The sequence below is a fragment of the Arvicanthis niloticus genome, chromosome 6, assembly GCF_011762505.2.
Source record: "Arvicanthis niloticus isolate mArvNil1 chromosome 6, mArvNil1.pat.X, whole genome shotgun sequence".
NCBI lineage: Eukaryota > Metazoa > Chordata > Mammalia > Rodentia > Muridae > Arvicanthis > Arvicanthis niloticus.
In genome coordinates this window covers 98719325-98735684 of record NC_047663.1, presented here as the reverse complement: position 1 = coordinate 98735684, position 16360 = coordinate 98719325, and positions in this window count along the sequence as shown.

The following is a 16360-nucleotide window of genomic DNA, read 5'->3' as shown; positions in this document are numbered from 1 at the left end:
GATGAGATATATAAGGAAAATACATGAAGAACTACAGAAACACTGACCTGCATCTCTGGACCACGGAACCAATGCCAGAACCTACTTTCCTGAGGCCCCACACCATAGAATTTCTCTTCAAGTATAAACAAATGCATTCCTAACAGTGAAGGTCTCTAGGACATGGATAAAAAATGTCCACCCATGGGATAAATCTAGCAAGCAGACAGATTTTACAAATAACAGTTTACTTGAGCAATTGTTGGTCATCCTTGGCTGCCTTTTGCCTGCAGTAGCAGAGCTGAATAATTGTAATAGAGACCTTTGAATCCATAAAGCCCGAAGCAATTGTTCTCCTTTCTCCTCTCTCTCTCTCTCTCTCTCTCTCTCTCTCTCTCTCTCTCTCTCTCTCTCTCTCTCTCTCTCTCTCTCTCTCTCTCTCTCTCTCTCTCTCTCTCTCTCTCTCTCTCTCTCTCTCTCTCTCGTGTACTTGATTTTCGGTGTGTGTGCTTGTGCATATGCATGCATGTGGATGTGTATATGTTAGCATGTGGAGGTTGGAGCTAACCATTGAGCTTCTTTCCTTGATTGCTCTTCATCTTATATTTGAGACACGGTCTCTTCCTGAACCTGGAGGGTTTTTTTTTTTTCTTTTTCTGGCTAATGACCCTCAGGAGTCTACCTGTCTCCATCTTTCCTAGTGCTGGAGTTACAGACACCAACTACCAAGTCAATGCCTCTGTGGCTCTATTATGGCTCTGAACTCAGAACTTCATATTTATGAAACAGGAACTTTATCAACTGAGCCATTTCCATGGCCCTTTAGGTTTTTTTTCCTAGACTCCATGCACAGTTTGGGTACCATTAGACATGCAGCAATTGCTTAATGTAATAACAGCAGCGTTGGGTGTCATTTATTGAGCACTAATTGTTTGCCAAGAGCTATGCAAGACATTCTTCAGATATTACTGCACTGAATCCTTACAGCATCCTAATTGCTCAGGACTGCTACTTCCCATTCTCTAAAGATAGAGATTAAGGATTAGAGCTATTAAATAATTGGTTGAAGGTCATCAAGAGAGTGAGGGCATAGGCAGCCAACTTCAAAGACAATCCTGTTAACCTCCAGACTTCTGGAATCAGGTTACTGGCTGGATTTGATGAGAGAGCATCTTTCATGCAGCAGGACAAGGCTCTGTGACCCTTCTTCATGCTGCCCTCTAGGAACAGTGTGTATTTGGTGGGGGATTTGGGATGGACTTCATCACACTTCACTGGAGAAAAGATGCTCTTGACAAATTGAAAACAATAACTCTAAATCACAGAAACAGAGTTTTTACAACCTCCAAATAAACAGAAGGCATTGTAAATCTTCCCTCATGGACCAGCAGAAAAGTCATTTTGCACCTGCTAGGCTTTTTCAATGGCCATTCTTTCCTCTGCCTAAGCGGGACCTAACCAGACAGAACTGTGCTTCCAACCTGTCAGCCCTCTTTGAATTTAAGATAGGCCTCTAGACTTTCCTTCTGTTTTAAAAGACTCTTTCTGAGGCTCAGTGGATTTAATGCTTGCTGCACAAGTGTGAGGACCTGGGTGTGGACCTGCAGTATCCATACAAAAAGGTAGGAACATGATATCCATCTGTAATCCCAGCACTGGGGTGAGGGTGATTTACAGGGCTAGGCAGGTCCCTAGAGCTTGGCTGTCCAGCCAGCCAAACCAAATTCATGAGCTCCAGGTTCAGAGAGATACCTTGTCTCAAAAAGAAGGTGGAGAGTGACTGAGGGAGACAATTAAATGTCAACATGTGGTCTCCACATATACACAAGCACACACACACACAAGAATGCACACATACACACAAATGCCTGTGTGCACGCGCGCGCGCACACACACACACACACACACACACACACACACACACACCAGAATAACCTTTCTTGTTCACAGTAATTGCTCTCCCAAGTCAAATCAGCCCTTGTCAGGAGACTTTCTTGTGCCCTCTGCTTGCCTCAAGCCCATTGCCTAGATGTCCAAGGTGACTGACTATACATAGATTACTCAGCAGCCACTAAGGATAGAATAAGGTGGATCTGAGTCTGTGTTTATCACACAAGAGTCACTTCCCAGCTTGTTTCAAGGATCCTGTCAGAAGAGGAGGGACATTTTCAGATCTAGTACGCCTATACATCAGTAGAAAACATATAGTGATCTTTAGGAGCTCAAAAAGATGTCCAAAAAAATTAGGCTGGAGTTGAACATGAACTCCTGCTCAGTTCTTCAGTGAGCACACTATAAAAGGGACACACGGCTTCTTGGGTACCTGCCATGTAACCACACTGTATGTGATTTCACTTGACAATAAGAGTTTTCATTGAGCACACGTTCAGAACAGTGCACACAGTAAATCAACTCTCATTGAAACCTCATATAGTGAGAATTAGGTTTTTAGATGAGAAAAAGAAACAGAAAATATATCAGTCATTCACTCCTACTAACATATATCCCTAAACCATAATAGTGCAAAATAAATCACACATTCCTTATACCCCAAACCCAATGTCTGTCAACTACTGTTCTTCTCTTCTAAGTGTTTGACATTTCAACTAGATGGAAGAACTACATGCTAAAGAGCTGTAGCCCAGTGTGTTGACAATAACTGATAATACTATGTTGCTTATTCCATACTTTCTTTAGAAGATAAATGTTAAAAGTTATCACCATAATTGTGTGATGTAATTGGTATGCTAACTAGCCAGATTGACAGATTCAACATGGAAATGTAAATATTGAAAGACTCTGTCTCAAAAAACAAGCTGAACAGTTCCTGAGGAATGACATTTGAAGTCGATATCTGACCTCCACATATATGTGCATACCCTTTCGTATCTACACACCACCACACTGTCTATTATTACTACTAGTCAATTATGATATATCCAATATATTATACAGCATTGTATATTATGAGTAATATACATTATATAGCATACATTGTATAATGTGTATAATATATAGTATTATTTATATTATATATTATTAGTCATTTGTATTATTGTAATTATTATTTGTCAACTAAAGCGAAATTATTTTCCTGTGGTTGGAGAAGTGATCCCCAGTACGACTTACTATATTATGTCCCATGAATACAACTAATAAGAACTTAGGTGATAGCTGAGTTGGTGAAGAGCTACCTTTATATCCACAAAGATCTGCATCTGATACCCCCCCCCCAGAAAAAAAAAACAGGTAAAAAGAGCAGAATAGAACATGCTTATAATCACAGTGTTAGGGAAATAGATATGGTCAGATCCTTGGGGCTTGCTATGAACTAGCCAGCCAACCTAATCAGTGTGTCCCAGGTCCCAGGAAGAAACTGTCTTAGAAGCAAGTTAGATGGCTCCTGAGGTTGACCTTTGGCCTTTGTATGTGTGAGCACAATATACATATACATACTATATATACACATGTGTGTGTCAAATGTATTTAATCATCATGTGTCTATTAAAGTAAGATTACCCACCTGTGGCTGTGATGGGTCAGTTGGTAATATTCTTGCCCAGCATTCACAAAAACCTGAGATTGATTCCTGACACTACATAAATCACATGTGATAACACATGCCTGAAATCCCGGCTTGTGAGCAGTAAAAAAAAGGAGGATCAGGAGTTCAAGGTCACCCTCAGCTACATTTACGTCTTCCATCATCCAGCCCCATAGCCGTAAGGCACAGAAAAGTTGATTACCACTCTGTGATAGCTCAGATGACATGCGGCTGGAAACTGATCTCAACTGGATCTTGATCTAGAATTACATTTTCAAGTGTCATGCCCCAGCCATTTCTTTTGAGTAGTCTTTTTTTTTTTTTAAATCTAAAAAATTTAAATGCTGGGACTCAGTGAAGTTCCGCAATGTGCTGACGCTCCACACAGTTAGTTGGCTATGGAGGTCTGCCTCGCTTTAAAAGCTTCTTCTCTCCACCATTCTCTCTTAAAATGCACCTGCACTTGCTGAGTCAACCAGCCTACACATGTACTGACCAGAGACCACTTTCAGAACATGAGCTCAGGAAGGAAGAGAGGACTTGGGAGGGGTTATCAAGATGGGCTGAGGTTTGCCTTCACCGTTGTTTCTTCCACTTGCCCTACAGTCGTATACCCATACAGGAAATCAATTTCTGACTATCAGAGTAGTAGGTGTTGTGGGATTCAGACAAAATGAAAAAGACAAATATTTCACCTCCCAAGATACTTACAAAGCACACAGCTAAGGAACAACAGACAGCAAAACAAAAAGAAATAAAAGAAATGAGGAGAGGTGGAGGGGACTTAGGGTTGCTGCAAGACAAGTGTGAGGAGAGTTTACTAAGCATGGTGTCCCCAGAAAGAAGGGTTAGAGCAACTGGAATTTAGAGAGGCTAAATGGTATCGACTTTCTTAAATTAGACTGGGGGAATGTAAGCAACCTGTAAGCCAACTAAAAAGGTGGACCCCCAGTTTGAGATATGAGTAAAATATCCAATAAAAAAAAAATGGGTCAATGAATGGAACTGACAGATCTCCAAAGAAGAAAAGCAAATGGACAGTAATACTTTCAAAGTCTTGAATGCCCTTAGTCAATGGGGAAGTACAAATAATTAACACTACTGCTTCACCCCAGTTAGAATGGCTATATCAAGTACACAAATGCTAACACCAGCCAGGGAAGCACATAGGTGATCTTCACTCTTCCTCCTACTCTCCTCCAAATCCAATCCCCCAGCCTCATCCCCAGCTTTGTAGAAGAACACCTGCTTCAGCTTCCTCTTTGTCTCTGGCCCCACTCCCATGAGACTATGCAGTCCTTGCTGGCACACCCTGCTTTCCTCCCTCCTGTGGACCCCCTCATCTCCACCCGCAGTTCTAGCCCACCTTCACTTCTAAGTGTCAGCTTCCAATACCGAGAAATACATTCAACCCTGGACCCACAGAGACATACCTATCAAGACCTCAGAAATATTCACTACCAGGCAGCCCACAGCCACCACATTCTCCTAAGAACCAGATCGGGCAATGAAAATCAAGGAGTAGAACACTACTCAACAAAGGCAAGATCGGACATCAGCATCTAGAATTACAACCATCCCAGACCGAGATGCCTAGATACCAGTATAAAAACACAATAAATAACAGCCAAGACAATGTGTTTCTCCTAGAGCCCAGCAATCTTACTATAGTAGGCCCTGAGTATTTCGTCATAGATAAAGCACAAGACAAGAGTTTCAAAACAGTCTTTATGAGTATGTAGAGGTCCTTAAAGAGGATATGAATAACTCTATCTATGAAAACACATAGTGGAATGAAATGAATGAAACAGTTTAAAACATGTAAGTGGAAATAAAATCAATAAAAAACACAAGTTGAGAAAAAAATGGAAATAAAAAATGTACGAACTCGAACGGGAAGTGCAGAGAGAAGCCTCACCAAGAGAATCAAAAAAAGAAGACATAGAGAAGAGAATCTTAGGCAATGAAGACAAGATAAAAGAAATGGATACGTCAGTCTAAAATAGAAATGAAGCATAAAACGTCCAGGAAATATTACACACCATGAAAAGACCAAATCTAAGAATAATAGGAATAGAAGAAGAATCCAGGTCAAAGGCACAGAAAATATTTTCAACAAAATCATAGAGGAAAATTTTCCTAACCCAAAAAAGGAGATGTCTATCAAGGTAAAAGAAGCTTACAGAACATCAAATAGATTGGATCAGAAACAATTCCCCTTGGCACATAATAATGAAAATATTAAATGTACAGACCAAAAAAGTAAAAGCTGCAAGGGGAAAAGACAAAGTAACTTATTATGCAGACTTAGTAGAGTAGCACTTGACCTTTCAAAGAAGACTCTAAAAGAGAGAAGGTTCTAGACATATGTTCTACAAACTCTAGAGACCACAGATGTCAGCCCAGGCTACAATACCCAGTAAAACTTTCAATTGCCATGAATGAAGAAAGAAAGGCATTACTTGATGAAAGTAAATTCAAGCCCTATTTATCTACAAATCCATCCCTATAAAAGGCACTAGAAAGAAAACTTCTACTAAAAGAAGTAAACCCCACCTAAGAAAACAAAATGAATCAATAATATCAGACAAGCAAATTGAGGGCAAGAGGGAGGAGAGCATCACAATGACAAAATAACAGAATCAACAAGCACAACTCACTGATAACCCTCAGCATCAGTGATCTCAATTCCCCAATAAAAAGACGGACTAACAAAATGGATGTGAAAACAGGATCCACTCTTCAGCTGCATCCAAAAAAGTACTTTAACATCAAGATAGACATCACCTCAGGGTAAAAGTATGGAAAATATATTTCAAGCAAATGTACCTGTAAATAAAGCTGGTGTAGCCATTTTAATATTTGACACAAAAGATTTAAAAGCAGAAGAAGTAGGGAAGGACACTACATACTCATCACAGGAAAAATCACCAAGAGAATATTGCAATTCTTAACATCTATGCTCCAAACACAAGGGCATCCAAGTTCATAAAAGAAATACCACTGTGTCCTAAACCCCATCCTGACCCTCAGACACTGATATAGAAGAGTTCAGTGCCCCAGTATGTCAGTAGACAGGTCATCTAGACAAAAACTAAACATAAATGCTGGAGCCAACTGATGTCAGAAACCAAATGAACCTAACAGATATTTACAGAATACTTTACCCAAACATAAAAGAATACACTTTCATTTCAGCAGCTCATAGAACTTTCTCAAAAATTGGGCACATTCTTTAACAGAGAGGAGAGCCCCACAGAGAAAACTGAAATTACATCCTGCATCTTATCTGATCAGCACAGGTAAAAAACTGGATATCAATAACAACAAAGGCTTAAAATCGCACAGAAACTGAGCAACTTGCTACTGAATGAAAATGGGTCGAGGCAAAAACTAAGAAAGAAAATGAAAATGTTTAGATATGAAGGAAAATGAAAACACAGCATGCTCAAACTTACGGAACATAATGAAGGTGGTTCTGTGAGGTGATCCCATAGCACTAACTTCATATGCAAATAAATAAATAAATGAATAAATAAATAAATAAAGGTGGTTCTATGAGGTGATCCCACAGCACTAACTTCATATGCAAATAAATAAACAAACAAATAAATAAATAAAGGTGGTTCTATGAGGTGATCCCACAGCACTAACTTCATATGCAAATAAATAAACAAACAAACAAACAAACAAACAAATAAATAAATAAAGGTGGTTCTATGAGGTGATCCCATAGCACTAACTTCATATGCAAATAAATAAATAAATAAATAAACAAGCAAACAAAAAATAGTAAAGGAAGCTATCTCATTCTAGCAACAAAATTTTTTGAGAAAAATCAATAAAATTGACAAACCCTTATCCAAACTAATTAAAAGGCAGGTATAAAATATTCAAATTGACAGAACTAGAAGGGACCATAATAACAGACACCATGGAAATGTAGAAAATCATAAGGACATATTTCAGTAGCCTGTACTACCCCAAATTGGAAAGTCTAACAGAAATGGATATTTTTCTTGATATACACAACCCACTAAAGTTAAACCAAGATTAGATGAGTAATTTGAACAAATTTATTGGTCTTAGTGAAATAGAAGCAGTATTTCGAAGTCTCCCAAACAGTTTTTACACAGAATTCTACCAAATTTTTAAAACAGAATTAATGCCAAGACTCCTCAAATTTCTCTGCAAAATAAAAACAGAAGGAACATTACTCAATTCTTTTTATGAGGCCACAGCTACCCTGATACTGAAACTATATAAAGACCAATAAAGAAAGAGAATTATAGACAAATTTCCCATACAAAGACGAATGCAAAACGTCTCAATAAAATACTTTAAAACTGAATCCGAAAACACATTAAAAAGAGTATCTACCATGATTGCAATAGGCTTCATCCCAGAGATACAGGGATGGTTCGAGGTATATAAAACGATAAGTGTAATCCACCATGTAAACAAACTGAAAGACAACAAACAACCCCGTGATCACTCATTACATGCAGGAAAGGCCTTTGACAAAATCCAACACCCATTCATGATAAAAGTCCTGGAGATATAGGGGTACAAAGAGCAATACCTCAATATAATAAAGGCAATTTACAGCAACCCCGCAGCCAAAAGAAACTTAAATGGTGAGAAACTCAAATCAATTCCACTAAAATCAGGAAGAAGACAGGTTGTTCTCTCTCTCCATATCTATTAAATATAGTACTTACAGTTCTAGATAGAGTAAGAAGACAACTAAAGGAGATCAAGGGGCTACAAATTGGAAAGGGAGAAGTCAAAATATCTTTATTTGTAGATGCTACGGTAATAAACACAAGTGACCCTAAAAATTCCATTGAGGAACTCCTACAGCCAATAAACATTTTCAGCAAAGTAGCAGGATACAAAATTAATTCACACACACACACACACACACACACACACACACACACGCAGCCTACCTATACAGAAATGGCAAATGAACTGAGAAAGAAATCAGGAAAACAACACCTTTTAGAATAGCCTCAAATGTTTAAAGTATCTTGGGATATCTCTCACCAAGCAAGTGGAAGAATTTTATAAGGAAATAAGCCTTATAACATTGAAGAAAAAATTGAAGAACATATCAGAAGATGTAAATATCTTCCATGGTCATTAGGATTATATAATACATATGTTTATTCTACCAAAAGCAGCCTACGAATTCAATGCAATCTCCATTAAAATTCCAACACAATTCTTCACAGAACTTGAAAAGACAACTTTCAGCTTCATATAAATACACAGACACACACACACACCAATAAAATAACAACAAAAATAAACCTCAGGATAGCCACAACACTTCTGAATGATGAAAATAACTGCTAGGAATTATCTAAAATTGTACTGTAGAGATATAATAAAAAAACAGATGGTATTGGCACAAAACAGATATACTGATCAATGGAATAAAATTAAAGACCCAGAAATAATTCCACACATCTTTGGACTCCACATCTGTTTTTATTGTTTTGTTTCTTTGTCTGTTGTTTGGTTTTTTGTTTTATTTTGTTTTTTAAATCAAGAACCATAAGTACAACCTGTAAAAATGACAGCATCTTCAACAAATGGTGCTAATTAAACTGGTTGGCTAAACATAGAAGAATCCAAATAGATCCATACATATCACCCTGCGCTCAACTCCAAATGGATTAGATCACAACATAAAACAAGATACCCTGAACCTGGTAGAAGATAAAGTGGGGAATAGATTTGAACTCATTGCCACAGGAAAGCCTTTCTGAACAGAACACCATTAGCACAGGCATTAATATCAACAATTAACAAAAGAGACCTCATGAAACTAAAAAGCCTCTGCTTTACAAAGGACATTGTCATTTAGGCAAAACTTCAGCCTACAAAAGGGAAAAGGATTTTAGCAACTCTACAACTGATAGGGGGCTAAAATCTAAGTATATGAAGAACCCATGAAACTAGACATCAAAAAACCAAATAACCCAGTTAAAAGTGGGGCACAGATCTAAACAGAGACGTGTCAAAAGAGAAAACTCCAATGCCTGAGAAGCACTTAAAGAAATATCCTTAATTCCACATCCTTAGCCATTGGAGAAATGCAAATCAAAACTACTTTGAGATTTCATACTATACCAGTCAGAATAGCCAAGAGCAACAAGACAAATGGCAGCTCACTCTGAGACGATGTGGACTATTGCTCACTAACACACATCTATTGCTGGTGTGAGCACAAACTTGGATAGTTGCTATGGAAGTCAATGCAGCAGTCACTCAGGAAGCTGGGTGTGAATCTACTTCAAGATCCAGCTGTACCGTTCATATATATGTGTATATGTGTGTGTGTGTATGTGTGTGTGTGTAGTCAATCTAAATGAAACTGCTAAATAATAAGAGAGAGAGAGAGAGAGAGAGAGAGAGAGAGAGAGAGAGAGAGAGAGAGAGACCCACTGGACATCTCTCATCACCAAATAAAGCTTCCAGTATCCAGAATAGGTTACATCTAACCAAGTAGTTGGGCAAAAGGGTCCAATAGAAACCCCAAACAATCCAGGCTATTGTCAAGGCTAATGATTATTCTCTAGTCCTACTGCTTGAAAACAGCACCTACACAAGTCATTGAACACTGAGAAGTTGATCTGGTGCCTAACTAGAGCCTTCACCCTTTCAGTGTAATGTCCATGGACTAGAAGTTACTCTGTTTATATCCAGGTGAAAGGTGAATATCAAGCAAGCTACAATTCCTTCTATCTACAATTGTGATCTGCCTGTAAGATGCAATGGTACAGCAGTGGTACAAGGCTTGTGAGACTGGCCAGCCAAGATCTGGTCTATTCTAAGGTCGATTCTGTGAGATGGATCCCATCACTGATACTGGCTGAATGGACAAGAGCTTGAGACCAGATAAGCCAGGAACCTGGGGGGAAACCAACTACTGCTGCAATAATGTGACTTCTAACGACATTCTGCTATACTCAAAGATCAGTGCCTTGTTCGGCCATCATCAGAGAGAATTCCTCCTGCAGCAGATGGAAACAAATACAGAGACCACAGCCAGACAACATGCAGAGTCCTAAATGGAACTTTTTCATCAAATCTCTCCCCTTCAAAGCTCAGAGAACCAAGCAAAATAAGAGGTGGAAAGTGTGTAAGACCCATAGGGAATGGAAGACACAAAGGAAACCAGGCCCTCTAATGCAGCAGGACCAGTCTGCATATGAGTTTGTGGAGACTGAGGCCGTGTGCACGGGGCCTGCATGGGTCTGCACCAGATGGGGTCCTAGAGCTGAGAGAAGAAGTGGACATATACCCCATTCTTAACCCAGACTCTACCTCCAATTGATAACTGCTTAAAAATGAAAAAATTAGTTGTTTCAAGGAAGTCTCACTGGGGAAGCAAACCACTCTTAAGGGCAGTCCCCATATCCAGTAGAGATGGCCAACACACAATAAAACCAATAGCATCTCTGGAGGTTCTTTGTCTTATAATATTGTGTCAGGACATTTTCTTTCTTTCTTTTTTAACCTTACAGGTTCTTTGCATCTATTTTATTGCTTCTGGCTTTATGCTTTTATAGGATTCTTTTGTGTGCACACCTGCGTGTCACTGTGTCCATCTATGGGTTTTCTGTTTTTTTTCTTTGGCTTTTTCTTCCATTTCTTTTGTCCTATCCAGTCTTGTTTCTTTTTGATTTGTTATATTATCATTTCTTAGATGCCTGTTGGTCTTCTAAGGAGAGACAAAAAGGCTGTGGACCTGGATGAGAGGGGAGGTGAGGAAGAACTGATAAGAGCCATGGGAGGGGAAAACATAACCAGAATATATTTTGTGAAAAAAAAACCCTAAACCTATTTGGAATGAAAGAAGAAATTAAAAAAAGAAAGAAAGAAAGAAAGAAAGAAAGAAAGAAAGAAAGAAAGAAAGAAAGAAAGAAAGAAAGAAAGAACCACACATTCCAAAGAAGATGTGAGGGAAAAAAAAAAAAAAAAAAAAAAAAAAAAACCTTTGTTCAACATTGGTAGAAGCATAAACTATGGGCATCAGTGTAGTCGCTCTTAACCCCTGTAGGACACAGCTATAGCACTCCATCCTATCATATAGACACTACGTACCCATGTGTATCATTTACTCTATGTGTAATAGCAAGGAAATGCAACCACCCTAGATGTCCATCAACAGATAAATGAATAATGAAAGTGTGGTACACACACACACACAGTGAAATCTTAGTCACTAACAAGAAGCCTGAGAGTTGCTGAAAAACAGGTACAATGGAAAGGTACGGTAAAGTGAGGTAACCCAGACTCAATGAGACTTGTGCCACAGATCCCTTACGCGCAAATCCTAACTTGTGATCGCTATGTAGGATTGAACAGAGGACAGAGTGATAGAACACACGTGGTAGGAAGCTGGAAGGGGGAATGCTAAAGACAGAGAGCATAGTGCAGAGGTGTTGAGGAAGGTGAGGACATGAGAAAGGGGAAGAATCAGGCAAACTTAAGTATGTATGAAAATGCTAAAAGGAGATCTGTTATCCTATATGCTAATTAAAAGAAAAAGTACGACCCCCCAGCATGGCAGGGCATGCACTGAAACGGGAACCTCGGCTGGGTACCTGCAGTGACCCTGCACCTTTCTGCCCCATTATTTCCCAACAGACGCTTCTATTGTTTCTTGTTTTGTTGAGTGGAAGACGGCTGCCTCTCTACTCATTTCCAAGTCCCAATATAGTGAACCTGATTGGCCTAACTGAATCAAGCAATGGTAACAAGCACCAAAAAAGCCCATTTGTGGATTTGAGAGTAATCATCAGAGAAGGAAGAATGGTTTCTAGGATGGACGATACCGAAACAGGTGCCCACTAGGGGTGTCTATTGGAAGACAAAATGGAGGTAAGCTTAAGTAAATCTAGGGACACATACGTGGGTGTGAGAGTGCATGCATGAGTATGTGTGTGAGTACATATGAGGGGGTTTGCTTGCATGTTTGTGGAGGACAGAGATCAATAGGTGTCTTTTTCAATCACTCTTTGTCTTATGTTTAGAGACAGGGTCTCTCACTGGTCCTGGAACTTGTAGATTAGGCCAAACTAGACAGCAAGCTAATCCTGAGGAAGAGAGTATTGCATTCTAGACAAAGCATATCCTCCTAAGACTCATGAATACTCATAAGCCTTGAAAGGGTTGTCACAGAGAGGTTTCTAATTAGAGAAGTAACACTACTGGAAACCATGCATTTTTATGGTGAAAGATTCATTATAGATATTTTGCCAAACACAAAAATGTACCTCATGACTTCCTTCCATTTTCACACTTACACATTTATACAGAAACACTGACATCTGGCCCTGGGTGAGAGTTATTTTCAGAGTCAACAATTTTCATGTCCACACTGAAAATCGCCTATTAAATTCTAGATGCTGTGATATAAAAAGTACTTTGGCTTGTGTATATTCACTTGACATTGTGGTTGCTTGGTTTTAGGGATAAAAATACACAATATATATTTTGACATAATATTTTTATTTCTCCTTTGAAAAGGAGAAATTCATACATTTATGCAGTGTATATTGATAATATATATCCACCACTACCTGCTTCCAACTTTTCCAACTTTCCATTGTAGACCCCATGTCTTCCTCCCAACTTTGTTCTCTCTCTCTCTCTCTCTCTCTCTCTCTCTCTCTCTCTCTCTCTCTCTCTCTCTCTCTCTGTGTGTGTGTGTGTGTGTGTGTGTGTGTGTGTGTGTTTTACCAAAAACTTGAGTCTAAGTAATGTTGTGTATTTTGCATGGATATGGGTCACCCACTGGGACATGAGCATCCTAGCAGCCATGTCTCCAAAGAAAAGTGACTCCCCACTCCTTCAGCCTTCTGCAGGAGACTTAGATGGTACAGCCCTATATGATGGAGGCTTCCCCCCACATCCAAGGCAGTCCTTGTTTGTCTAAACTGTTTATTCATGATGAAAATGATACATACAACTTCCTCAGGGTGGACCAGAGATTAAATGCCTTTTACAGAGAGGAATATCAGGGACATTCTATCTAGATACCTCATTAACATGAAGAACTCTGTGCTCTGTACTATCTGACTAGTGGTCACAGTCCTCATGTGGGGTGTCGTGGTCACATAGTCCAGGATGGAAACTGGGTCGGGAAGAGATGAAATGACTACCATTCTCAGATATGAAAATTCACTGGGATTTCTGAATTCATTCAACCTTCTCCGAGTTTGTCTGGTGACATGGTTCCACTTGCCCCACAATAACACTTCTGCTATGGATAGAGGTTTGAGACTTTAGGGTTCTTCCCTGACCCACTCTAGAATTCTGATTGGCTTGATCTTGCACAGGTCTTGTGTAGGTAACTACAACTATTGCAAGTCCATGTGTTCAACTAATCTGTCATGTCCAGTAGACAGCATTTCTCAGCTCTTTCCCCATTCTCAAGCTATTACATTCATTCTGCCCTCTCTTCTGTGTCATTTTCTGGTCCTTGGATGAGGGAGGTTGATAGAGGTGAAGTATGCACAGCTGGGCAAGCAACGTTATCTGTACTTGGCACTCCAAACAGTGTGAGTTTCTGCATTAACTGCTAGTCAATAGAAGCTTCTCTCGTGACTGATAAGAACAAGCAGCATAAATTTATGGTATAAATGCAAATATTTAGGAGGTACTTTGACAACACAGCCATTTAGCTAAACAACAGTAAGCCCTTCCCCCCACCCCAGATAGCATAGCTTATGAGTATTTCCTCATGCCACTTTATACTTTTAAAAATCATACTATTTGATATAAAAACTGACCCATAATAATAAATATTATTCCCATTGTCCTATGGCCAGACATTACATAAACTCAACATTTTGCTACTACCATCAGCCCTGTGATAGATATTCTTCTATATAAAACCACACACACACACACACACACACACACACACACACACACACACACACACCTGTCTGTGTGCAGTGGTGGGGTCATAGCCTCATACGTTAAGTCTCTTGATGCACACTTGCTCTACCCCCTTAAAACGTACACATGAGATGAGGGAGTTGGCTCAGTGGGTAAAGATCTTTCCATTTAAGTATGAGGGTCTGAGTTCAGATTCACCCACATCTACATAAAAGCAAGACATAGTTTCAGACTCTGAGGAGCCTTAGCTCACCAGGGATCCCCCTGAATGAACAATGTGGAGCCGAGGATTGATGCAAAAGCAAGAGGAATTTTATTGTTCAAGCATGCTGGGGGTCATCCTGCATCCAAAAGAAGAGGCGACCCTGGGCAGCTCCTTCTGTGAACCTTTATACAGTTTCCAGGGGGTAGAATAGAAAAACAGCAACTAGGCACAATATGATTGGCAGAACAGTGTGACTTTTAAACTAATTGGTCTTTAGGGAATGAGGTGGCAAGGACTTTCCTTGTCTATGAGTGGCCAACAATCCATCCTGTGGAATGTGTCCCCATCCACAGGTCAGTTCCCCCATGCCCCATGGTCTTAGGAATGTGAATTAGCCTCTCCCTTCCGGAAGGGCAGATGTCCCATGACCTTTCTAAAGTTCCTGAGCTGACCTCTTCAACAGAATCCTGTGTGTCATATCTATAATTCCAGAATTGAGGAGATGGAGACAGTATGTTCAAGGGGTTCACTGGCCAGCCAAGCTAACTGACATAGCGTGCTACAGTTTCAATGGGAGACCCTAGTCCACAAAATAAGATGAAAAGCAATAATGACAGACATCAAATGTTGATTTTTGGACTCCACGTATACATGCATAGGCAAGTGAAGTGTGCCTGCATACATACATAATACACACACACACACACAATTACTGCACATAGATACCCAAATATACAAGTTCATCCACATCACTCACTCATGAGACGTTCACTTCATCCCACCTTTACTAAGAATTGAATAGTAACGGAAAGTCAAAGATAAGGATAGACCACTGCACAGCATATTCCCTATGGGCAACCATTCTAATGTGCTACTGCAATGGCTGTACTCAATGTCCTCAGCCTGAGTATATTGACTATGCTTGATTATATCTCTAGGATGGCTCTCTGTGCATGTTTCTTTCTGACTGGTGCATTGCTTTATATGTTGCCCTTACCTATCGGCAGCATCAACCAAGTTCTTGTCCAGCCTTGATATGTAAGCTCCTTTGCTCATTTTTTGTTATCTCTATCTGGTCCACCCTGTGTTGATTTCAAAGTTCGAAGCTTGTCTGAGTTACAGTTTCTATTACAGTGATAAAACACCCTAACCAAAAGTAACTATGGGAAAGAAAGTTCACACGCCATCACTGAAAAAAGGTGGGCAGGAACTCAAGATGGAAACCTGGAGGCAGGAACTGAAACAGAGACCGTGGAGAAACATTGCTTATGGCTTGCTCTTCATGGCTAGTTTATCCTGCTTTCTAATACCTGCTTTCTTATAGTGGGATGCCAAGCCCAGTATCAGCACTACCAACTGTGGGCTGAGCTCTCCCACACCGATACTCAAGAAAATGCTTCACAGACTTGCCTAAAGGTAATCTCATGGAGATGGTTGAGACATCTTTTCCCAGATGACTCTAGCTTGTATCAAGTAGATTTTTAAAAACCCAGATTCACTGTTGAGAGTGGATAGGAATTCATCTTTCTTCCATCACTGCTACTTCCAAATTCATCAGACCATGTGAATTGATCCAAGAGAAAGAGGAAGCATGAAGTTCATAGATGCTAAGTGCTTCTGTCAGCACACCAGAGCTCACAGGTAGACAGGAGAGACTTGATATTGCAATGTTGTTCTCCAACATCCTTTTCCATGGAGGAAAGCTGTGG